We start from the raw sequence: 26,062 nt of genomic DNA, 5'->3' as shown, positions 1-26,062 counted from the left end.
TATAAATGTAATGTTTTTTTTAACTCTAAGAAAGGAAATACTCATATACTATAAAGGAAACAGGAAAGAAAAACAGAACATTTAGTGTGAACTTGGATATGCCTCTGATGTTCCCTTAGTAAAACTTTTCTCGTTTTTGTCTGATTCAACTTTTCATTATCACTTACTCAGTTTGTTTAAAACTGTTTTTAAACCAAGAACATATTCTGATTTCTCAAAAATAAAGAAAATCAGCACAAAAATCATTACTTAGGGCACACAAAACAGAGAAGTATTTATTTACCCTCTCCCCCTCCAAAAAAAAGTCTTATTGTTTGAGTTATAATTCCTAATTTTATCCATTTCATAGCTCAGGATCACATATGTAGATGACATAGAATAAATATCCATAGCTTACAGAAAGGGCCTTATGATAATTATATAGCAGAGAAAGAAACCAATAGAAATAGAGTATTAATAGCATTATTTTGTGGACCTGGTCCCTCTTTCTAAGGAGACCCAGTGAAGTTGAAATGTGTCAACCGCTTCTCTAACACGGGCTGATGGAAAAGCCCACATCCAGGAGCAGAGGATGTTGGAATTGAGTTGTCAAGCTGTCCTGAATGTCTTGTACAAACTGAACAGGCCAATTTACTGCAACACTGCATAGGCTGAAGGCTACTATCTCGCCTTTACAGTTGCTTCCTCTTGGTGAGATTATGCTGCTCGACCACAGGCTCCTTTCCCAGTAGCTTTCTGAGCTACTCCTGATTCTTTCTGGTGATCCTATTCTAAGTAATAGTACTTCGTTAATCTTTACCTTGGGACCAGACTGCTTGACTACCTAGGGGATAGACTCTCCCCCTGCAATTTGAAAGCAACAGCTTTGTGTGTTTGGTGATAATTTTGAATCCTAAGTGGTGATTTGATTTCAATATCTTCCTTTTTGTAAAGCTCAAAACTCTTGAATTTCTGGATGAAAACAGGCAGGCTTTTCGGGAAAAAAAAAACCAAAAAACAAAAACTGACAACTTCTCCCACACAGCCCGAATTTCTCTGCCTATTACTAACCTAGCCTGGGGGTTGCTTTGATGCTGAGCTGTTCCGACTCTTCCCTCCAGGTGGCAGCAGTGCCACACCTCAGAGACGCCAATCCCTTCTTCCCTGACTTCAAGTGTTAATGCAATTGACCAATCAGTGCTAAGATGATGGGAGGTAATTGGGTAATTGTATTTTACTGATCACAAGCAGAGAAAGGGAAAGGAAAAGAGGAAAGACAGAGGGGCAGAGGAGGGAAGGGGACTGCAGTCCGAGAGGAGCTTTGGGGAGCTAGGACCCTAAACGTCAGGACGTGGCATTGGTGGACAGAAAGCCTAGTCTGGCAGTAGCTGCCGCCCGCGCAGGGAGCACATTTATTTATTTGGGGGAAAAGGAGGAGAAAGAGAAGAGAGAGTGGGAGGAAGAGAGTTCCAGCCGAAGTGGATGGAAGGGGACTGGGGTTTCTGCCGCGCAGGGAGCCGCAAGCCAGGGAGATGGCGCTAAGGACGGCGCGGAGCAGCTGCGCTCCCGAGGACGCGTCTCGCAGAGGACTAGCCGGCGTCGGGAAGCTCTGCGCCAAGAGGAACCAACTTGTGGCTCCAAAATGTACCCAACGCAGCTGGAAATGAGATCAAAGCTGCAGTTTCATTTGAGAAGGATGAGAAGAACCAGCGATTAGGGATTTTTTTTAACCCCTTTCGTTCTTTTTTTTTTTTTTTTCAATTTTCTTTTTTCTTTCATTTTTTTCCTTTTCTTTTTAAATTTGCCTAACACTCCGTTGGTCCCATCACTTTGCCCTCTCCATTTGAAATAAAAGCCCAATCTGAACTTCCATCGCCGCGGTGCCCCCGGATCTGCTGCCGGCGGATGTGAGAAGGGGACCCGAGGGCTGGCAGGGGCCACCGGAGAGGGACCGCATCACGCTTCTCCCCTGTGATCCCGTCCCTGATCCCGGAGTTCTGCAACACCTGGAGGATCTGGACCGGGTGCCGGGGTGGGGGCGGGGACAGAGGAAGCGAAAGCCACCCCAGGCCTTTAAAAAAAAGAAAAGAAAAAAAAAGTAGCAGGGGGAGGAATGGGTTTCTTCTTGACAGCTGACGGAGCCTTGAAATTTTCCTCTACTACCTCCACCCCCGCCCCCGCCCCCGCCCCCCCGCACTCCATTTAACGTGAGATTATGAAATTGCAGAGGCGGTGGAGGGAAGGAGACAGGATATAACGGGAGTTTGGAGGGGAGAGGGGAAGGTGGCTGGCCGGGTGGCTGAAATCAAAAATCCAATTGCGCACTGGGTTGTGATGAGAAATCTAATCAGATCTTTGGCGAAGGGGCCGGCCGGAAGGGTGGCGAGTGGGGGGAGTTGATCCCCAAATTCTTCGAAGGGGAGGCTGGGGAGAGGAATTGACAATGTAAAAGGAGACTATTTTTGGTGGCAGTGGCTGTTGGGTGCCTTGCAAAAATGAAGGATGCGGGACGCAGCTCTGTCTTGGAGCGGAATGCAGTGGATAAACTGATTGTGCAAGAGAGAAGGAAGAACGACGCTTTTTCTTGTGAGACCTGGATCTTAACACAAATGTGTATATGTCCACACAGGGATCATTAAAAAAAAATGAAATAAATCAGTGTTAGACCCGAGGGGGTTGGTGTGTTCTGACATAAATAAATAATACTAAAACAGCTGCCCCCTCCCCCCGAAAGGATGATTGGAAATGGAGAACCGAGGATCCACAAAGAAAAAGTGTGTCCGTTTTTTCTCTATAAAGGAGAAAGTAAGCCAAGGAGATATTTTTGGAATGAAAAGTTTGGGGCTTTTTTAGGAAAGTAAAGACCTGATATGGTGGTGTTTTCTGTTCTTTTTGAATTTCCCACAAGAGGAGAGGAAATTAATAATACATCTGCAAAGAAATTTCAGAGAAGAAAAGTTGACCGCGGCAGAATGAAGCATTGATTGGGGGAGTGAACGCAGCAGAGCACAGTTGGATTTGTGCCTATGTTGACTAAAATTGAAGGATAATTGCAGTTGGATTTTTCTTCATCAACCTCTTTTTTTTTTTTTTTTCCTTTTTGGTGTCAAGATCATGTGTTTTCTCTTGTTCTTAACCACCTGGATTTCCATCTGGATGTTGCTGTGATCAGTCTGAAATACAGTGAGTGATCCTTATTTTCTTATTTATTGGTGAAGAAAATGTCCATTAATTTGGTGTTCTTGGTCTCTTTATCCACTCTCCCCCTTTAGTGTGGTATTTAAAGATCTGGCTCTTGAGGGGCAAGAAAATAAGGGAAAGGGTGGCCCGTGCATTTGCTCCAACAGGCTGTGCTCACTGATAAGCTGGTTTGCTCTAAGGATACAAGGTTGCCTGCATCCTGGGCAAACGCCTTTGCAAATGTTCACCAGGAAAAAAAAAAAAAACCTCCCCAAGAAAGCTGCTGCAGTATGGGGTGCCGGTGCTGTGTGACTGACACTCTAGAATGCATTTAAGTTGCATGGCAGCCGTGGAATTAGATGCACAAATGTTTAGCTATTGGAAATCGAAGGGACTCGATTTAAATTTCATTATTCAACCTGACATTGCAGATCAACAGAATGTATTAACACAAAAAATATGATAATAAACCAAACAGATGAAGGGTGGCTTCTGGCTGGTGGGTGGGTTTGGGGGAGGAAGCTGGTGGAGAGAGGTGGCTGTACCTCTCACAATCTCTCTTGTATGCACATGCCCAAATGTGGCCTTCAGATTACCCAGGTTCTCACCAGTGCGAAGAATGAAACAAGGAGGACCTACTTCTCTTCAACCCCACCTCCTTCTAACTAAGGACTTCTTTGGATAACAGAGAGATTGTACAGAGAGGGTAGAGGGTCCTGGTAGTTGGCTTAGGTTTTGCCAGAAACCTTCCTAACGTCACTGGGACACAGCTCTTGAGAAAAAGGCAGAAATCTATTGCTCTGTGGTAACTTAGAAAAAAAAGCTGATGGAAAGGTTTTTGTGTTGAGCACCAATGCTTCTCGTGTGGCACCTTTGTCTTGGGGGAAAGAGGCCAATCTAGAAACATAAAAGAGAAGGTGGAAAATGCTTAGAGAGCCTGAGGGCCTGTAGGATCCCCCTCCCCTCCCCCATAGCTGTCAAAGTCATGAAGCTGGGCTTTGAAACACAATTCTCCCCCCCTCTTCTTTCTCTATTTCTCTCTAGGGCCTTCTAGGAGAATCATAGACTCATATAACTTTAGGGCCAGAAGACTCCTCAGAAATCTCATGCCAATAAACGAGGAAACTGAGGCTTAGAGAATCTATAACTCTTTGATTAATAGCCAAACAGAATGAGACAGGTGACTCACACAAGCCCCAGAACAGCAGATGACAGTTTTGGATCCAAACTGGACATGTATTAGCCATACATAGCCCTACAAGGCTACTTGTGTCCCTAAAGTGTCATTTTTATCAGGAAGGGTGAGACGAATGTGCACTGGTCCTGACTGCTTGAAATAAACTTCTGCCAGTTCAGACCTCGAGGACTGCAAACTCCAATGTTCATTTTTTCTCTCCTTCCCCACTTCCTCCCTTGCTCCCTTCTTTCCTTCCTTCCTTTCTATAGTATAGTTCAGATTACCCTGGCTTTAATACTATTTAAAAAAAAAAAAAAAGATCCATACTCTGGCATATGCCAAGGAGATGAAAGGCAGCAGTCTCCTGGGTCCCTTCTTAGAGTTGGGTACATTTAATCCTGTGAAGGGTGGTCCCCAGAGAGTCATTAAAGAACGGTGGAGTTAGATTTATATGAGAGAGGTGATAATAGAAACCAGAAACACCCAGCTAAAAGCATCTGAGTCTGTTCTTTCACTCACATCATCTATTCTTATCCTTTTCATTATTCCTTAACTAAACTAGCCTACAGCTGAGCACTTCTCTAATTTATTTTTCTGGGCACATGTTTCCTGTCGGGACACAAATCAGGCAATAAATTTACCAACCTATGAAAATAATTGTGCAGGATTGTTTTTTTTCCTCCTGAGCTCCCTGCAGGCTTCTGCATATCTTATCATAATTCTCTCCAGCTTTTTTGTGTTTCTTTTTGCTTATTTGTTTTGTTTTACTTGATCATAGATAAGTCACCATTTGTGGTCATCAAAGGGCATATTAAGTTCCTGTTCAGCTGCAACTTAGCACAACTGACAAAAAGTAAAAAGGAAAACAATGTGCAATGATACTTTTTCCTTCAGAGTTTAGCTCTGGGCTTTACATGGGAAACTCAGCCTTGCAATTAGGTTGGGTCTGCCAGTTGGGGGAGGTTTTATTTTTGTTTCTGTTTATCTTTATATTTTTTGACATCAAAATTTCTTCAGTGCTACTGCAATTAGACCTCAAAGCACATTCCTCTCCTTCACCCCTTCCCCGTGCCTTCCACACTCACTTACACACACGGGCAAACTTTCCTGAGAGAGAGGGTGGGAGGAAAGGGAAAAGAGAGAGAGAGGGAAAGAGAGAGAGAATTGGTTTAAAATTGTGGGCTGAAATGTATCCTCCCACCCACCTCCACTTAAATGTGTTCAAATCTGGAGATGATGGGGCATCGAAGGCTGTCATCATTTTTCATACTGGTGAATCATTTCACCAGCTCTGCAGTTAGAAACGCATGACCCAGCTTGGGGTTTATCTCTTCTGGTTTTGCAGTCAGAGCTGGCCCAGCATTTTGGTCAAGTTGTTCATGCACTGATGAAAGAATGCTGGCAATGGTAGAACTAAAAACTTCTTAGTTGATTTCAGGGCTGAAGTTAGTGCCCCCTGAGTAGCATTTGTGAGTAGGTAGTTGTACTACCTTAAGGCTGACTAGGATCTAGGATCTGCTGAAGATCACATGCCCAGAAAGCTGCTGGGTTTTTACAAATTTTGAAGTTACCTTTTCAAATGTCTTCCTCCTCTAATTTAATAGCTGTGCCCTTTGAGCAATACTTTTAATTTCCTTGGCTCTCAATTGTCTCATCTGTGGGATGGGAATGGTAACATCTAATTTGTTGAGTTGTTCTGTGAGTGATAAGTAATATTATGCAAAGCTTCAGGCATAACAGACCCTCTAAGGATGGCTGTTTGTTATGGTTATTTAGGGATTAATTTGGATTAACCTCCTGAGAATGAATGACAGTCTGGCCATGCACTTTAGCAGTTCTAGTGGCTGTACTTGAAAACTGGGGATTGTGCACCTGACCTTACCGTAGTTGCCAGGTTCCTCTTTTGAGGTCTTATCAGGACAGATTGGCTCAATATGCTATTTTGGATATAAAATGTTGTTTTGGACCAGAAACTGTAAATCATGATTTTTCTCCTAAAAGTATAGAAAAAAATGAGTCTTAGCAAAAATAATATTTAAATGAAATTTTAGGGGAAAATAATACTATTAGTATGTTGTGTGTGCTTGTGGTCTAGAAGTTACATAAAATAGCCCTTGTATTCTAAATGTATCGTTTTAGCTACATACATAGTCTGACACTGGAATGCAGGAAATAAAGGCAAATGTGTATGCAGTTATATAATCAAAAGTAGATGGTATAAAATTTCATTACTAATATTAAGGTCCCAAAGACCACACTTTGGATTCACTATCTTCCTAGTCAAAATGAATCCTACATTAGTTAAATGATTATCGTTACTTTGTGATAGGCTAAAGGCCAAAAAGAATGTATGGGATCAAGAAGATTTAATGCAGACATACACATCATTGTTTGCATGTGCAAATCTTCCAACACCAACTTGCCAGTGGTCTTCTGAGGCAGCCAGTCATGGTCATTGCTCATAATTTCATTCTCTACAGTAGCAGCCCTGTGCTTTGTCCATTTCCTCAATATGCTTCCAGGGACTTGTTTTCCTCTTAAGGGAAAAGGAGTCCTGTTGTAATGATTGTTATTCTTGTTGTCATATCTGTGGATCACAGTAGTACAGTCAGGCTTGGGAGATACCCATTGGATTTTTATGCTGTTTCTTTTCAATGACAACAACTTGAAATCTGTGTCCATTGTGGAAAAGCATCTTAAAGTTAACCATTTTCATTGGTCTTATTAAAAAGAGATGGAAATTATCAAGGAAGTTCTCACTATTTGACAAATTTTATTTTTTTGCATGCTTTCTAAAGATGACTAAGAAATTAGGTAAAACTTGGACTCTGGCATCCTAAGTGAATTCAAATACTCAGCTTTCCACTGGGTCACATGTGTTACACGCACCATTTAACCTCTCTGAGACTGTTTGCTTATCTGTCAAATAGAGGTAATAACAACCACATGTAACTGACGGCCTTGAGGACAAAATCAGGTTGCATATGTCATGCACAGCAAGCATTCAATAAATGCACATTTACATTGATCATCTCTGATTTTAGTTTAGTTAATTCATGGTTTGCAAAAAAGAGATATGGTCTCTGTTGGCAGGAAGCTATTAATCTAAGTTCACATTGGCATAGATAAAAAAGAGAAATACATAGACAGGATTAAGGCTGGAGGAACACATAAATAGATATGACCATTTGGGGTAAGATTCTACACTTATAAAACATATTTGGAAGTGCCTTAGTGAATGCCCTTAGTAAAGATAGAAATATACTTTGTGAATTGTGGAAAATATACTCTGTGTCCATGTAAACTTTTGTTAGGTTGTCAAGTACTTTATAGAGCAGGCACAAAAAAATTAATGATTTGTAAATGGTGTCTTAGAAGACTCCCTAAGGGGATCAAGAATCTGTTGCATCTTTCTTTTCTTCAAAACAATTTCTCTGGAGAAATATAAATTTGACAGTTGAAATTTGGTTGGGCAGATCTTGTGTCTGAAATAATGTGCTTGCCACACTCTCTGAGGGCAAGAACTTTGCTCTGTTCTCTGGCATGTCCTTAGCACCTCAGAAGAATGTCTGACAATAATATGCATGCAATAAATATTCCTGAAATGCCTAATCGAACTTAGTTTAAGAAACACCTCCTCTAAAGGACTCAAACGCACGTGTGTACTTATGTGTATGCAAACACATGCAGGCACACACAAGAAGCCTGGCTTTCAGGAATCTATAGAAGTTTAATGAGAAATACCAAGGAGCTAACCGACTGTGTGTGTGTGCACACACACACAGCAACTTTAAGTGACTTTATTATGTTGGAAAAGCTGAGGTCTGAAAGTTAGGTAATGCAGTGTGTTTTTCTTATTCTTGAAGTTGTCATTAATAAAATGTGACACTTTTTACATCATCTCACTTCTTCAGGTCTTATAATCTCCTCTGTTAAATAAAGGTAAAAACAAAGGTTACCTCAAACACTAGGATTTTAGGTTTCTGAGTTCATAATTGACTACCTAGGAATTCAAGATTCCTAGGAATTAAAAACATATAATCCCTTATCACAAGAAACTAGTTATTAAAATGTGCAGAGGAACCCCATGGTATTCTATGAGAAAGGCGAATCATTGTTAAAATAACAAATATGTGGGTGAAAAGGTGAAGGATATGCCCAGATGGTTTGTAGGGGAAATGTAGATTTGGAATAGATAAACATTGGATTCTAACTTTGTTTCACTACCTGTTAGCCGGGGGATCCTAAGTTGCCCAATTAACTTTACTAAGTATGCCTCAGTTTCCTCAAGTGTAAAATTGTAATTTTTTTTTGCAGTTATTCTAGGAGCATTAAAATGTCCCCGTATTTGGCAAATGATCAATATTCAATAATTGTTAGCTGATTGTTTTTTAAATCTTTGGTTTCTTTGTATAGAAATGTGAACATTTAACGTTTAATAGCCTGTGAGTATTCTGTTTTACATTTATTGAGTATGTAAATAAAGACTTTTTGCCATTTTACTGTCAAGGTTGGTAATATTATTTTTGATAATGTTTTCCAATGTTGATTAAATTCACAATGAAGTCCAAAAATGATTAAAAACTTATGGAAGATTAATATACTTTTATTTCAACTTTGGCACAGCCTTATGCACATTTTCTATGCTGATGGAAGCTTTCAGCACTCATGGGGGTTACAGGTCTACAGTAGTCCCCCATTATCTGTGGTTTTGCTTTCTATGATATCAGTTACCTGTGGTCAACTGTGTAGTCCAAAAATAGATGAGTTCAGTACAATAAAATATTTTGAGAGAGAGAGTACAAACACAAATGCACATTCACGTAATTTTTATTATAGTATGTTATAATTGTTCCCTTTCATTATTCAATATTGTTAACCTCTTACTGTGCCTAATTCATAAATTTAACTTTATCATAGGTGTGTCTGTATAGGAATAAATGTAGTATATATAGGGTTTGGTAGTATCTGTGGGCAGTCGTAGGCATCCACTAGGGGTCTTGAAACATATCTCTCAAAGATAAAGGAGGGACTACTATAATTTAATAATAACAGTAGTAACTACCAGTTATTGAGCATTTGATATGCACTAAGCACTTTATTGGGAATAGAGCATGTATTTTTCTCCTCAGTCCTCACTTAGGGAACAGAAGGAATCTAAGCAATTTGTCTGAGGTTATAGCAACTAAATGGTGAAGCTGGAAATAGAAGTTACATATCTCCTGACTTCAGAACCCAAAATCAGAATCAATAAACTCAAACTTCTTAACTTGGTAAAAAATAAACATACCGGTTCACTATTATATAACCTGATACTCTATTTGAATATTTTAATTGGAATTGAGATGTCTACAGTTTCCCTTCTTCCTATTTCCTGAAATGGAAGCTCTTCAGCTGCTTAGGTCACATATACCTTGCATATTTTTGTCAGTTCTCAGTAATATCTAAGTGTGACTTTAAGTAAGGAAGCGACAACTTCTAAGAAAGACTTAGGAAAAATTTTCCCAACTCACTGAACATATCTAACTGACAGAAAGGCTTTGCAAGGTGCTATGAAATAATCTAGTAATTAAGAATTGTATGAGAAATAAGGTCAACGCTAATAATAAATTTGGAGTTTAGATACAATATCCTATAAACCAGATGGACTCCTAATTGTGGGCACCCAACAGCTGATTTTGGTTCTTCTCATGCTGGGTGTCTCTGTGGCACTTGATGTCACTGCCTGCCTCTGGCTTCCTGAAATGCTTCCAAGGGTTTGAGGCACTACTCACTGATCACTCCCTTTATTCATTTCACAGCATCCTCCTCTTATTTTGCTGCTCTGCTCTTTAAATGTGAAGGCTTCCCCTTTGAGTATCTTCTATTTCCAGTTTCTCTGCATTCCCGAGAGATGTCAGGTTTGTTTTGAGAGATGAAACTCAAATCCTAGCCAACTTGTGTACACCGAAGACTCATAAATGCCCATTGCCAGCAAGATCCCACTTACTTACCTGGCTCTCCTGCAGGCCTTGCAAACTTAATCTACCAACTGTGACTGACTACTTTCCCTCCAGGGACCTGTATATTAATATTTACAGTTTCAACTGATATCAATATCTCTTTCACTGCTCTCCTAGTCAACCAGTCATCAGAACCAATCTACTCACTATCTTACACTCAGCTTTTGTCTGTCCTGTTACTGCCTCAGTCCAGATTACAGTGTTTCTCTCCTAAATACCTCTAACTAGTCTTTCTGATGATGCCAACTTCTTTTCAGTATAGTCCTTTACTCATTCTTCCTCTAGAAGTATCATCCCAAGAAGTAAAGCTGAACACCTGCTTCTCTATATCGTATTTAATAGAAATATATTTATGGAATAAAATCCAGACTCTTCTCTTGAAAGTACAGTCTGGCCAGCCCATACCCTCTCTCATCTGCCTGCCATACTAATGCTTCATTCCTCTGGAAATATACCAGAGTAGTTTTGACCCAAACCTTGTGAAAGCTGCTCTATTTGCCTAGATATACTCCTTACATGTTAAGTCTCAGAGGAAGTTACCTTCTCCAGAAAAGCCTCTTCTAGCTCCCCTGGGCCCACTGAGTCTCCCAGTATCCTGTACATGAACATTTTGTTCATACATCTGTGATAACTCTTACCTTTGTTATGACATATCAACTTACTTGGCTATAACTTGCCACGTTTGTGCTAGATTGTGACTTCTTTTAGGATATAGATCTCATTTCATTCATCTTGTCATTTCCCACATCTAACTAGCATAGTACACAGGAATTTTCAATATATTTTGGTAGAACCAATGAATGAGTAGACTAAGACATCTTTAGGGGAAAGAGAGTCCTTCAATTTAGTTTATGATGTAATTTCACAATACTTTTACCATTAAGATAAACTTTTATTATTTTTCCTCTAGGAACCCATATTTCACAACTACTTTGCTTAATAAATACATTGCAAGTCATTTCTCCATTTTTACTAAATTTTTTACAAAACATATACCTGCCAATCATCAGTTTTTGAAATGCACTAGATGAACATTGTTACTATGATTTGATATAAGTTGAGCCAAAAGCAAAAGGGTTTTAATTGCCTTATGCAAGTGTACGAGCACATGTATGATTTCCAGTTGGCTTTTTGTAATATCAATATAGCTGTCCTTGAGGATCTCACTTTTTTAAAATCATTTTGTAAATATATTTCTGTGCCAATTTTATGCTGGAATTTGTAACTGCTAATAGTCTTGCTGCAAGTTTGGCAATGCACAATCCTCACTGACATTGTTCACAAAGACTGTTGTTTACAAAATTCAAAGTGGCCCCTAGAGTTGTGCCTTAAATAAGCTTCACAGTTGCATGAAGTGGGCCATCCTACTCATGAATGACTAGCAGAAAGAGACTATGACTTGCAAATTTGAGTACTGTCCATAAATGAACTCATGCAAGGAGAGGTTGAAAAAAAGATTCTCTCTTTAGTAAAAGTGCCTTGATTCAAAAATATATATATTGGGTGGGTGCAATGGCTCATGCCTGTAATCCTAGCACTCTGGGAGGCCGAGGCAGGAGGATCACTTGAGGTCAGGAGTTTGAAACCATTCCGAGCAAGAGTGAGACCCCATCTCCACTAAAAATAAAAAATTAACTGGGCACAGTGGTGTGCGCCTGTAATCCCCAGCTATTTGGGAGGCTGAGGCAGGAGAGTCGTGTGAGCCCAGGAGTTTGAGGTTGCTGTGAGCTAGGCTGATGCCACGGCACTTGAGCCCAGGTGACAGAGCCAGACTCTGACTCAAAAAATATATATATATATATAGAGAGAGAGAGAGAGAGAGAGAGCGCGCGCGCGAGAGCACGCTGCAGTCATTTTTCTCAACATGTATGCACCTTTGTGGGAGCCAGGCATACATTCTCAGATATATTAGTTTGACTTCATGCTTCAGAAGGATACTTATTCCTTTCTTTCTTAAGGAACAGCAGAAAACACTGGGTTAGAAGAAGGAAAGTGCTCAATGGTAAAATACTAATTAATTATGGTTTAGTTTTTTTCTGCAATTTTTGAAGATAAATTTCTTAAATATGTTAAATTGGATTATTTGGGTTTTTTAGTCCTCTCTTTTGTTTTTTTCCTAGTTTTAGATTATTTTTTTCCAGTTTAGAGATTACTATTACTACTTTCTAATAATAGTAATAGTAGGTGGCAAAGCATTCACAGTCATATTTCGTGGTGTTTTTAAAATCTAGCTGTACCTTTTAATCCTCTCAACAAGTTGTAATCCCAGAACTTCCAGAGCAATTATTTCTTTACCGCTATGTCCCTTATGATAAAGCATGAGAAATTGGGCAGGTGTGCAAGGGAAGATTTATTTAGAAGAGCCAGTGATGAGTTTGTTCCCCAGTTCTTGCCGAACTACAAACTGCTAAGACAGCACTCTTTTCTTAGGAGGGGCCCATTTCTTTTATCCCATCAATTTTGACCAAGTCGCAATAGGGAATTAGGAGAATTTAGTCATCTGATTATATTAATATTTGTTTATTTGTTTCTAAAGTAGGTATGGAGAGAGATGGGAAGATCCACGGATTTTTAAAAGATAAGGCCTTTTTCTTATAATGGCTAATACAGTGCCCTAATTATTAAAATCATCTGTTATTGTAGATGTGGTCCTGCCTAGCACAAGTGATTGTGATGCTCTCATAGATATCCTATTGTCAATGCAACTAATCATTTGTATGTTGTTTGTTTGTTTGATTGTTTATTGATCTAAGAACTGGAGTACTAAGGAACTCATTTTCAGGACAATAGACATGTTTTCTTTGAACCAGTGGCTTGATAATGAGGATGGGAACTTCAATAACTAACATATGGAGTTTCTATAAAAGGTGCAGATATTTGAAAACGTAAAGATGTACTTCTCCTGAATGGTTTACAGTTGAATCAGAGCCAGATCTCAGAGTGTGCTGATTTGTGTGACCTTAGGCAAGAGTGAGAGAGAGAAAAGAGAGAAAGAGATATCTCACCCCAGCTGGGCTGTTCTAATCTGGGCAGAGAGAATGCTGATGTCTCAGTTAGCTGATCTCTAGGGAGAATCTCCTCATCCGGGACCAGAGTATGTCTGCGGGTGAATGAATCCAAATGTATTATGGGAGATTTCTAGGGGACTCTGATTTTTACTAACTGAAAAGGCAGAAAGTCAGAAGCCACCCTAAAAGAGTTAACATCCACAGGGTGGTGTTTAGGAAGGCAAGAATGGAACTATGAAGGCTTTCTCTGTATTGTTTGAACGTTGCCATGGTGATAGTTTCCAGCAGAAGTTACATGTTTTTCAATTCCCCAAAGCAGCAAGCAGTCTTTCCCTCTCCTCACCCCCTCTGCATTCCTCCCTATTTGCCTTCATCCTTAGTCCTCCCCATCCCTTCCCTCCTCCCTCTGTCCTTTCTTTTGTTCTCAAGTACCTCAATCATTCCTTATTAACAACAAAAAAATATTGCAACTCCAAGAGGTCGCTTTTAGGTAGAAAATGAGTCAGACGTTTACTTCTGCCCAGGTTTCTGCGCCCCCCTCCCAGTCTGTTTATGTACTAAAGACCTAATTAGACGGAAGCTGTGGATGGAAGCAGGGTTGGGGCTTTCCCTTGTTGGTAGGACACAGAACATATTATAATGTTTGGTGTTGTGGCGATATGTTAATTGGATCGCTCCAGGCAAGTGCAGAGCAGCAGTCTCTGACAATTAGAAAGAACAATGACTTTACTATGAGGGAGCCCACTCTCTTAACCAGTGGAAGGATTAGCATGCATTGCAGGTCTCAGGAAGGTTCCTGTAGACCCGAGAGAGATCTACAGTTGGAAATGCCTTCTGTCTCTTTAAAGCTAGGCTTCTGCCTCTCCTTTAGCTTACTTTACTGCCAAGCAAAGAAGAGTGAAAGGACAGACTGAGATGTGGTTTGGTGGGCTGATGAGGGACCCTGTTGCAGACCTGGGCCATGGGATATATTGCAGGGATATTAGGAAGAAATCTTTGCCTGCTTAATGCACGTGGCCAGTGAATTGTGAAATGGGTCTCATTAGAGCCTTTCATATCCCGGCATGTGCCAAAGTGCTTTGCCGGCACAGCGCCATCACTTCAGGTCCAACCCTTCTGCTGTTTGCTGCAGCCAAAAAGGCACAGAGGCTCTGTCTGTATTAAAGCCTTCAGTCCCATGGCTCTCTGTCTACTGTTCATTGTAAGACTCCTCTGGGCCTTTCCGTCCAGCCAGGGATGAGGCCCAGCATATCCTCTAGGTGTTTATAGAGAGGAAATATAAAGAATTTTGAGCATCACTGATGGGTTTGAGGCAACCAGTGGGTGCTGACACCCAGATGTTCCCTCTGTCTCCCAGGACTGGCACTGAAGCAATATCTAGGCATCCCTGCGAATATGCCCAGATACTCACCTGAAACAGAGGATGGGTATAGTTCAGGGTCCAATAAGTCATCAGGGACTTTTATGTTATTAGATTTAGAGGAGCTCTTTACTTTTTCTCAGATTCATATATTAAAGACTTTAAAATGAAATTATACCTTCCAAAGCATAGCCTCCATTGGTAATACTGATAATTGCTCTATACTGAGTACTAACTATATATCAGGCACTGTGCTTGTCTCTTATTTAGAATAACCTATGAATCTACAAGGTTCATATAAAAGCACAGACATACAAGCCAGGCTGACATGAGCCCTGTCACTTCTTAGATTTGTGGTTCAGTGCAATTTGCTCACCCTTCTAAACCTCAACTTCCTTTTCTGCAACATGGGAATAACTATAGTACAGGGTGATGGTGAATTATAATTGAAATAATGCATGCAATGCTTTTAGCAGACTGCTTGGCACATAAAAATACTCAAGCTATTATTTGGAAAAATATAAGAGACATTTTCTTACAACAATGTTGTGAAATAATTACTAAGCATATCCCTCAGGAAGAAAGGCATTAAAAATAATTAAGGGGAGAATGTTGAATAAAAAAGGAAAAACAACATTAGAAAATGAGTTTCTGAATTTGGAATTGTAAAATTACTGATGTTTTCTATATAGCTCTATAGTTTGGAAAACAGAATTGGTAAGAACAATGAAATAAACTCTTGTTGCATTCATTCTGGGTAGATGATTTCCATGCATTCATATTAGGGTTTTCTTGTGGGATTGATCTCTTGGACCTGTATCAGTTGTGATGCCATAGACTGGAAATAAGAGGGAAAAAAATCTAACTAGGTTAAGCAAAAAAAAAAAAAAATTTACTGACACATGTGATTGAAAAATCCTACAGTATAAGGAGTTCAAGTATAGCATGATCGAGATGCTCACAATGTCACAAGGATTCCCGCTATATTTTCTCTGTACTTCATTTGGCTTATCTTCTTCAATGGGCCATTTTCATCATCAGGACATTGTTCTGTACTCCTTAAACCAAAATCAAAGAAAAGAAGATGCAGTTTTATCTCAGCATTCCCAGAGAGCATCCTGAGATCTCAACTGACTAGATTGGCTTCCATCATATGCTCACTCATAGACCATCACTGGCTTCAAGGGAATGTAATTGAGGGTCAAACGCATCCATAAATGGAATTCAGGGGCTATTGCAAGACAACAGGAATTAGACGCTGAAAAGAAAACCACAAATACCTACCCTGTGTCTGGTGATGAAGAGTGGAAAGGGCAAGTTGCTATTTTTCACAATATAACTTGTTACAAGGGTTAATTTTGCTTGTACTTCTCGCTAATGCTACATTGTATATAGGTATTGAAGTTTTAATAACCATTTAAGGAGTTTTTTTCTCCCTGAAAATCTGTAGCTATCAATTTTTCAGTGAAGCAACTTCATCTGCATTCATGCTATTTTTACTTTATTCCTCTCATCTCTTAGGAAAAGGTCTTTGTTTTGGAAGGGAGTTTATAGGCTTTTCTGGAAATGAGGAAACAAAAGCAAGAACAAAAGAATCCTCTTCAGTCAATAACAGTTCACTGGTAGAGGTCCTTTAAACCTCCTTGAATACCCACAGTCCTGGTGACCTGCACCAGCCATGGGTGTGCTTCTATCCAACTTTAATTTAATCTAACTTGTCACTGCAAAGGTCTCAGCAGTGACATAGTCTATCCCTGATCTCTTCATTCTGCCTGCTCAGGGATAGTGAGCCAAGCAATGTGGCACAAACTCTTTTGCTTCTTCATAAGCAGGCTGAAGGAAATAATTGTCTGGGCTTTGGATACAAATATTTGTTAAGGTCTGTTCAAAGCACATGACTTCTCACCAAGTTCAAAGACTAGGGATTATATCTTTTGAAATCTTAATACTGTGTATTCCATATTGGGAACACTATAGACACTCAATTTGTACTTATGTAGTCACATGTTCAGAATTAAGAACCGAACCAAGCCAAGTTCATATGCTACTCATAAAATGTTTTGGAGAGCAAATGTCTAGGGGAGTAGGTTTCTCCTGGAAAGTTCAAACAATGAAGAAGACTGCCACTTTTTGACCACGTGTTCTATGGTGGGGATTGTAGTGAGTTATTTCACATATTTTATCTCATTGTACCATTATCACAAGTATAATAATGCCAATAACAATACAAAATTATCAATAATATGTAACATTTATTGAATGATTACTATGTGTAGGCACTGTTCTAATTATTTTACCTTTGCAAAGACACTGAATACACAAGCAAATAGGCACCCTTTTTAAAAGTGAGGAAACACACATTCAGATAGGTTCAATGACTTGCTCGTGTCCCAGAGCCAATCAATGGCGGAACTCTATTTGAAACCTCTGGTCGACACAGTGGTTTTTCTATTATTCTGTGTTGCCTCTCACATGAGACAACTTAATAACAATAATAATAATAGTCTGATGATTGATTTCTTTAAGTTTAAAAAGGTAAAAAACACAAAAGATCTGTAACCCTTTCCTTTAACATCACTGGTTTTTATTTTTCCCCCCTCTTCTTTTCCTGGGTGTTCTTGGTTTTGACAACCTCTTACAGTATTTTGTAGTCTTTCGTTTGGCCAGGGTGGCTGCCCAGCCACAATTCTGGATATTTCAAAGTAAAGCTTTTGCTGCACCCTTTATTTTAAATATATCAACCATTTGAGTGCAGCACAAATAAACCACAAAAGTCTTTTAGAAGACCCTACTGTTTATCTAAAGTTGAGAAGAGTGAAGAAACATTTTATATCCCAGTGGTCCCTGGCAACTGAGCTTTCAATACCTGTGCAGATAGTAGTTGGCAGGCCTGCCTTAAGATGCGATGATACTAATAGTCACAAGTTTAGCTGCATAAGGCTGTATCACATATTCCTTGTCTCAGTGGCAACCATCAGAAGACATCCTCCTCCACATATAAAAAAGGAGATTAGGCCATTTTTTCTGTAGCTCTTAAAACTCTTGAATCTTTCCCCACCAGGATGGAGAGTAGGAGAGGCAGAAGGAGATATAGTGATATAGCTGAGACACTGTTGTGGCTGCCTTTCCCAAGAAGGCACTGAACAAAATTGCCATTTTCAGTTCATCTGGGCATTAGGCCAGATCAGAGGCAATGCCCCCAATCAGTTTCCTTACTCCTTCAGCGTATCACCCTTTATTTCGCTTATGACACAGACCCTGCAACATCGGGGCAGGCAGGCACACCACAGTGTGATTGCAGAATCTATGGACACAAACACTTGCTCACTTGTGTGCACACACACACTTGATCCCTACCAAGTGATCTCCATGTCCTGAATGCCCACATGACTTCTCCTAAAGGGCCTTCTGAGACATGCGCCACTTATCTTTCTCTGCTTGTCAAGATACGAGGGGAAAGAACTGCATATTGGGGCAATACGCCGTGGATTCAGGGCATGGTTTGACATCCGATAATTATTCTTCTTATTGCCAACTACATATTTCAACCAACACCTTCTGTACAAAGAATATAAAGTGACTTTAATATCACTTGTGACTTCTTATCCTCAAATCTAAGATTTTTGTTATAAAAACATAAAAGGCTTGGTCCTCTTGACTATTTTATCATACCTAAATCAATGCTTTCTGTCCCTTGGAGCTGACAAGACAGAGTAGGTTCTTGCATCTTATTATCTCTAGAATGTGCCCCTTCCCTACCCCAACTCAAGCTTTTAGCATTTATCAGGCCCAGATAACTATAATCACGCCCTATTTTCCCCTCTCCATCTTTATCACCAGTTATACATTTTCCAAAGGCACTGGCTTTTTGCTATTCTCCCGCCGGCAAACCTTCTCTTATAAAATAAATGCCCAGTCCTGCAACCTGGCTGTCCTCCAGAGAGCGTCTGTGTTTCAGTTCCTCGTCTTCTCCCAACTCCAGTATGTATTTCTTGGCTATGCCATGTTGATTTTCATTTCCAGTATCCTTCTTTGTATGGGTTATTGTTCTATGTGCTTATTATTTGTTTCCTCACCTAGCATGAAGGCTTTCTGAGGTGAGCCCCTTGACTTACCTTCTGGGTCTGCTCCATGCCTTAGACATGGTAGATGCTGAATATATGCTTTATGATTGCAAAGAATGTTCTGCTTCACAAGCTTCCAACTGCTGATCTTAAACAAAAAAATTTTTAAATTCAAATAAAAGCATTGCTTTAAAAAACATTAGCTTTTCATTGCTTTTTCTACCAGACAGCCCCATACACTCCACTTGGAGCCAGGCAACCCTCTCCATTAGGGGCACCCACTCAGCAGTGTGCCTTCTTTGAAGTAAAAGGAACTCTCTTTTGCTGAATTTCCTATGGTGTCTCTTTAGAGAGCTACTATTCAATGAGTGGTAATTCAGAGCCCTAGGTTTCCTGTGGCTGTTTGCTTAGCAGAGATATGAATCTTCTTAGTCAAGGCAATGTGCTTTTGTGGGCTCAGATGTGCTAGTCTTGTTCAGAGGGCTACCTGATTTTGCTGTTCTGTGGTACAGACATGATGGATGGAGCTCTCAGGATTTCCCAGGAAAATGCTCATATGTACAAGATGTTTCTTTTTCCAACTTCCAATCTGTTACAGTTATAAGAAACAGGATGAAGTTGTAACTCTCAATGGTTTAAATCTCCTGCCTCTGTTTGCATATTGTCTAATATGTAGCAGTGGTTCTTGAAGCTAATCCACCAAATGGGCAGATGTCTCCATGACCTTGCAATAACACATAGGGGACAAGAAGCAGAATATAGTATATTTCTCACAAAATTAAATTTATACAATTTAAAAGACAGACTCATTTTTTTCCTCATTATTTCATTGGGGTCAAAATGTCCTTTTCTTAAAAGTGAATGATTATGATATGTTATTAGATGGTATTTTTAAAAAAATCCTTTCTAATATTTTTATTTGGCAGGATAAGTCTCATCTATATATAAAATCTCACAAGTCTATGACAAATAACATCATGTCTATCATTCACTTCAATGGTCTAGGCCACTGCCATAAGATATGAAAATTAGAGAACTTGAGAAAAACCGTGAGCAGGTGGTTGCAAGTAAAATAGGGAATGTGGGTCCATGCCATCTTAGCTTCCCCAGCAGCATCTTTGCAATGGCCATTTCTGCTGCTGCATGCCATTGTCAAAGATAACATTCCAGTCCAGATGCTGCTACCCTCTGACCGTACAACTCTGTGCACGTAATACCTCTCTTTTCTGAGCTTTCTGTTTCTGTAAAATGAGGGTTTTGATTTAGATGCTCTCTAATATTCCTTTTAGCTATCTAAGAGTCTGAGACACTTCATAGAACTATTTGCAGGTTAAAGGACTATCTTTGCCAGAGAGAATGAAACTGCATTTTTCTTGTTCCCCGTCTCAGATATTCTGGATGGCTTATTTCCTTTCTTTGCATCTTCTTGCCCTCCTCTGTCCCCTTTTTCATCGTGCTTATCAAATGCATTTCTTTTCACTACTGTCCATGTCTGGCCAAGTCCTTCCCTATATTGCAGTTGCCTTTGGTGTGTGCGTGCATGTGTGGCTATTCCGCAGGGTAAGCACTTAATTTCAGACTTGCTTCCACTAATTAACTACAAAATTAAGTAGGTGAATTCATTGATTCAGCACTTGGTTTGATGTTTATATTAACTCATTGAAAGGGAAGCCCTGGATGTGGCCAGAGGGAGGCTTGCCGGGAATCTTTGATTCCCCCCAGCCCCCGGTAATCTCCTTTGACTTCCCACACTAGATATCTATTTTGCTATTTCTCAGAAGTATTCTTGCATCTGGGGCACAGCCAAAGGACTGAAGCTGCGTCAGATAGGAATTCCATTCTTTGTGACCACAGAAATAATCATTTCTTGTTCTTCCCCTGTTTAGTGGCCACACAGCTTTAGTTCTACTTTTGATGCACCTGGAGAATTCTCTTTGAATGTCTGCTGAGATTAAAGTGATGGGTTTTCAATATCAGATGCCCTCACAGCCAATGCCCACCTGTCTCCCACCTCATGGGGAAAGTAGGCCTACACACCTGGTTGAAATCATTACCTTGTTTCTATCAGAAAGAACTTAGGTAAGAAGCTGTAATAGGATTCCACACCCCACATCAGAGCAATTGACTGGTTTTCAGAAAAAGTATTGGCATAACATCTGTTTCATTTTTTGTTTCCAGCAATCATGTCTTGTTTCATTCTTCTTTGCCTTAGCATATAATAACCACAAGTAAATGGCAGAAGTGGTGGCCATTTGTCACAAAATTGTATTTACATTTTTTTGGACTTTTTTCTCATTTACATAGGAATTTATGATTTCTTTCAAACTTCTGAAAATAGTATCTAGCTGATAAAATATATTTTATAATAAAATAGACTAGAACATGGTCTGTAATAGAGTAGCAGCCATCGTAAAGAGGACTTTTCTTGGAGCCCATCCAAGCAGTTCAGTAACTTGTCTCAAGTAATTGGATTGAGAGAAAAATGTTTTTCTAAATATATGTTCTCTGATTTTCTCTACCTTCTGTACTTTGTGCTCCTGTGAAATGTCCTGAACTAAGTGAAATTGCTTTAAGGTAATTTATTTGTTCCATTTATTGAATTGTATGCACTGATTATTAGGGTAAGTTGCTTTATGTTCTCATTGCAGCATTAATAGTTGTCACTGTAATTCTCCCCCAGCACTTCACACATACCCCTACCATGGCACTTATCACATCATTTAGTAATTGTATGTTTATTATCTGTCTTCCCCCCACCCCCACTGATTCTGATATTTGTCTACTCAGGGAGCCAGACTTATTCTTTTTTATGTTCCTCTTTGATACATATTGGGTACTCAATCAACACTGAAAGAAAATAAATGAAATAGCGAACACTTAAAACATGAAATCTGTTTAAAACAATATTTAATTTATCTTATAATACAGTTTGAATTTTAGTAAACTTGTCCTTTGCAAAACTCAATTACCATGATGTTTTTGAATTATTGTGTCTAATGTCCTATTAATATTGAACCCATCCTATAAATTTGTGTTTTAATGGTATATTCTGAGTTTTTAATCATATTGGCCCATGATTTTTAAAATATGATTGAATCAGTGTAACTCAAATAACTAGTCTCAACCAAGTTAGTAGTTTCTCCTTAGTTACTTAATAATTTTTCCCAAATTAATCAGTAAGCTCTACTCTTTATAACTCAACCATTTTATATTTGTAAATTTATTAAGAGAGAAAGAGATATAGACAGAAAGACAGAGACAAAGAGAGGAAGAAACCTAAGATATAATGGCTTGTCTTAGATGGACCAAATTAAATTGATAATTGTCAAGTTCCTTCTAAATTCCTACAGTATAAAACTAAACATGCAAAGTATTTCTAAAACTTTCCATTCAAGTTCAAAAAAAACCTCTCATATAATAATATTTTTAATTTATATATATGTGTATATGTAAATATACATACATATACACATATGTATACATTTATGCATGTATAGTTACATATGTATATGTATACACACATATACACACAGATATACATACCTATTCCTTGATAGATATAATGTGAAAAGTTCTGGATTCTCCTTCCCGTGTTCTGTATAAGGCATAATAGCATTATACTGTCATTAAAAATATAAATAAAGTATGAGAGATAAGAGGGCAATGAAGAGGGTTTTTTTCCTTTTGTACAAAAAATGACTTATTTTCGTTATAAAAGAATACATTTATGTTTGGAATTGAATATTTATTGCTCATTTAATAACTGTGCAAGAAAATGTTATTTCAAATCACATTTTTTGAGAGCCACATAATATTGTTTTAACTGTTTCTTATAGAGATTATAGCCCAACTAAAATGTCTTTAAAAATATGTTATATAAATGCTTACATTGCTCTCCATTTGAGAACTTACTTGCTGCTAAATTTCAGCTTTTAACGTCTTTCTTTCTGCAGGCTGACCGTGTGGCTTAGTTGGCTAAGGCACCTGTCTTGTAAATATCTTTCTGCAGCTGGGCTATAATAATTGATTAAACAAAAATAGAGTTTCACAAAGTAATGTTGGGTACTTGGCCAGTTTTGACACAATTGCATATTGTGGATTCAAAGGAAATGGAAATATTTCCCAAAGTAAAAATCCATGTCGCAGAGTAGGAGAAGAAAGATAGTACATACAGATACCAATTTTGAGTCAAAGAATTTGAATTTGTACAGAAAGAACCCTTTTTGAAAGATGAAGTATCATCCAAGGATCTTTTTTCCCCTTTAAGGCAATAATGCATTTGGTATACTTTGCGGGGGCAGGAAAAGGGAGTGAATGATAGGTTTACACTCTGTTCATGGAGTTTGTATAATTTAACTAATGCTTTTAGGTTGAGACTTTTCAACGAAAGAGATTGTTTCATGGAAATTATGATTTCTCACTAGCAAATATTTTATTCTATTTTTTTATGCACTAAGAGTTGACTAGCCCTTGGGGCAATTATTCTTTCTCTTAGTGCTTAGTGTCTTATATGCCTTAAAACAATGTAAAAGAAAAAAAATGAGACTTTTGCCCTCCTCCCTCAACTCCTGTAATTCTTCAGTTATTTCAAGGTTTTCCAAGAATCCATTCCGTGGTTCCTGGTTAAAGGATAGGTGATCCTTAGAATAGATTTACATGGAACAGTTACAAAGTTGGAATTCAGAGCTAGTTTATTATATATTTTTATAGGCTTAAGTTTTGGAATCAGGCAAACAGACATAGCTGGGACAAGGTAGGTTTAAGCACATTTTGTTCTCAGACATTCATTTTATCTTGTTCCTTGAATATATAGGATTGGATTCATAGTATTCCACAGTTTGTGGATGATTTTTTTTGTTTGTTTTTGTTTTAGGCCATTGGAGAAAACATTTACCATAAAATTGCCACTAAGTAGCTCTTTTCTCATGGAAATTTCAAAATATTTTCCCATTATTGGTTCCAGTTTCTTATGCAATTTGTACTCAATGAAAACTTCTGTAAACTTTCTGGAACTTCTGAGTACATCTGTGTTTAGTTTCTGTTCCATCTGGAGAGTGTCCATTGTAATGTGCAGACATGGACTGATGTGTCATGTCAAGGTTCTTCATGGTATTTTATAGCACTGAATTTCAGATAGAACCCTTCAGAACAGGTCTAAATGCTAGCATGGCTGAAATTATATTAATAACTGGATGAGGGGGAGATAACACATGTGGCCCACTCACTGTGGTTTGTTCCTATTTTGTCAAATCATAGGATGTAATAGAATAACATGTTACCATATGACTACCTGGGTCTAGGATGCATTTATGGAATGAATCCATTGATGTCCACTGAGTATGCGTCAGCCACAAAAGAGTCCTCTGAGAGAGATTCACATGCCCTCACCCATATTGACAAATGGGGGTCTGTAGTCAGAGCTGATGGAAGTGAAGGAGGAGTGTGTCATACCCTAGTGAAGGGTGTAGGGGTGAGCAGAAATACTGCTTTGGTAGCTCCAGGAAACAGGGCAAATCCGAAGCTCACAGTCATTGAGGCTCTTTCACCCAGGGCCTGGACCTGAGTGTATTTGATTTAGTTCAGTTCAGCACAAGTCATTAAATGTCTTCTATGTGGTATGCTAGCCACTGTCAATTCATGCTAGCTTCAAAATCCTACTTATTACATAGAGTTTTAAAGTTTATAAGTTAGGAGGGAAGAAATTTAACTTTCATTCCCCATGTTTGTGTGCTGTGATTTAAGGAAATTCATTTAACTCTGTCTGAAGCTCTCTTTCCTAATTTGTGAAATGCAGCTACTCTGCTGTCTCTCCCACATTGTGTTGTTGAATGGATGGAAATAGGGTAAAGCAGAGGAAATTATGGGCTTTTTATATATGAGGACCTTAGAGTTTATAGTCTGCTGGAAGGGAAGGAGGCCTGGGGGACTGGGTTTGGTCAAAATAGCAAACTAGTTGATTTCCCTTAGGATATATATACACATATACATATATATATATATATATATATATGGATAATATGTGTGTGTGTGTGCGCGCGCGTGTGTGTGTGTGTGTGTATAGGTATATCTGTGTAATTAGGGGTGGGAATGTTGATGAAAATTATTTGGGAATACCTAAAGTACATCCAACCCTTTAGTATATGAAAGTCTCCTGTGAATTTTAAAAAGCTGCTCAAATTAAGGATATGTAACTTTCGTGGCGACACCTGGGTTATAGTAGGTGTGCAAATGTCAGTATGCTCAGTTTTTCACCACTAGCCATCTTACTGAGGAAGGAAAAATAGAGAAAAGGCATTAAATGTGGCCTACCCAAATTGTTTGTATACACTATTGTGATCAAAATCATCAGATATGCGTGATAGCTCTCAACATCATTCTGCCTAAAAAGTCAATGATCTAGCTAGTTGCAGGTGTAGACCCAGTGGTAGCAGAAATTTTTGTTTATTGAATTGCCAGCTCCCAATCAACTGGCAAAGAGCGACTGTGTGAAAAAAAAAGTTGGTAGTCTTCACGTCTACCTCATTGTTGGAAGGATTTGGGTTCTTAAGTTGGTTGAAAAAATAGAGGTTCTGTCAATGAAATAGAGGAGGATATGTCTATGTTTAAAAGAGAGTGTGTGATGGGTAGAATTTTGTCTCCCAAAATTCACTTGTTTACGTCCTGATCACCCAGTGCTTCAGAATGTGACACTATTTATAGATAATGTCTGTAAAGAAATAAAAGTTAAAATGAGGTCTTTAAGGTGTGCTCTAGTCCACAATGCCTGATGTCCTTATAAGAAGATGAAATTTGGACCCAACCATGCAAGGACAGGGGAAAGATTATATGAGCAAACAACATGAAGGTGGCTGTCTTCAAGCCAAAGCGAGAGGCCTCAGAAGAAACCAAACTGGTAGATACTTTGATCTTACAATTCTTGCCTCTAAAACTGTGAAAAAATTACTTTCTATTGTTTAAGCAGCCCAGGCTGTGGTATTTTGTTACAGCAGCTCTAGCTAACTAATACAGTGATGAAGTGGTATTTCCCTTAACTGCACTGGAGAGCTTTGGCTATCATAACAGAAGAAATGGGCTGACTTATGTACCCACCTAAAGATATGCATTCTTCCCTCATCACCACCAACAAGCATGAACCATCAGCTTGGTGTCCACCAGAATGGGGAGGTGTAGGAGCACAAGAGTTGCTCTTTTAGGGGAAGCCTTAGATTAACCTTGAAACCCCACATATGGGTCAGTTTCATATGTTTTGGGTAATTTAACTTCCTTCTGTGGGGGAGAAGGAAAACTTCTTC

General features: G+C 39.0%; 1 protein-coding gene across 1 annotated transcript in view; it reads left to right on the top strand.

Moving 5' to 3' along the window:
* The first annotated feature begins 2,238 nt into the window (after positions 1-2,238).
* LRRC4C (leucine rich repeat containing 4C) overlaps positions 2,239-26,062 on the top strand; it is a 154,211-nt gene continuing 130,387 nt past the window's right edge. The window contains exon 1 of the mRNA XM_069469839.1: positions 2,239-3,162. The gene's annotated coding sequence lies outside the window, so the exon portion shown is untranslated. The remainder of the gene's footprint in view (positions 3,163-26,062) is intronic.

The sequence above is a fragment of the Eulemur rufifrons genome, chromosome 6 (genome assembly GCF_041146395.1).
Source record: "Eulemur rufifrons isolate Redbay chromosome 6, OSU_ERuf_1, whole genome shotgun sequence".
NCBI lineage: Eukaryota > Metazoa > Chordata > Mammalia > Primates > Lemuridae > Eulemur > Eulemur rufifrons.
Note: the sequence above shows the minus strand (reverse complement) of the source record. Positions and strands in the feature narration are given on the sequence as shown.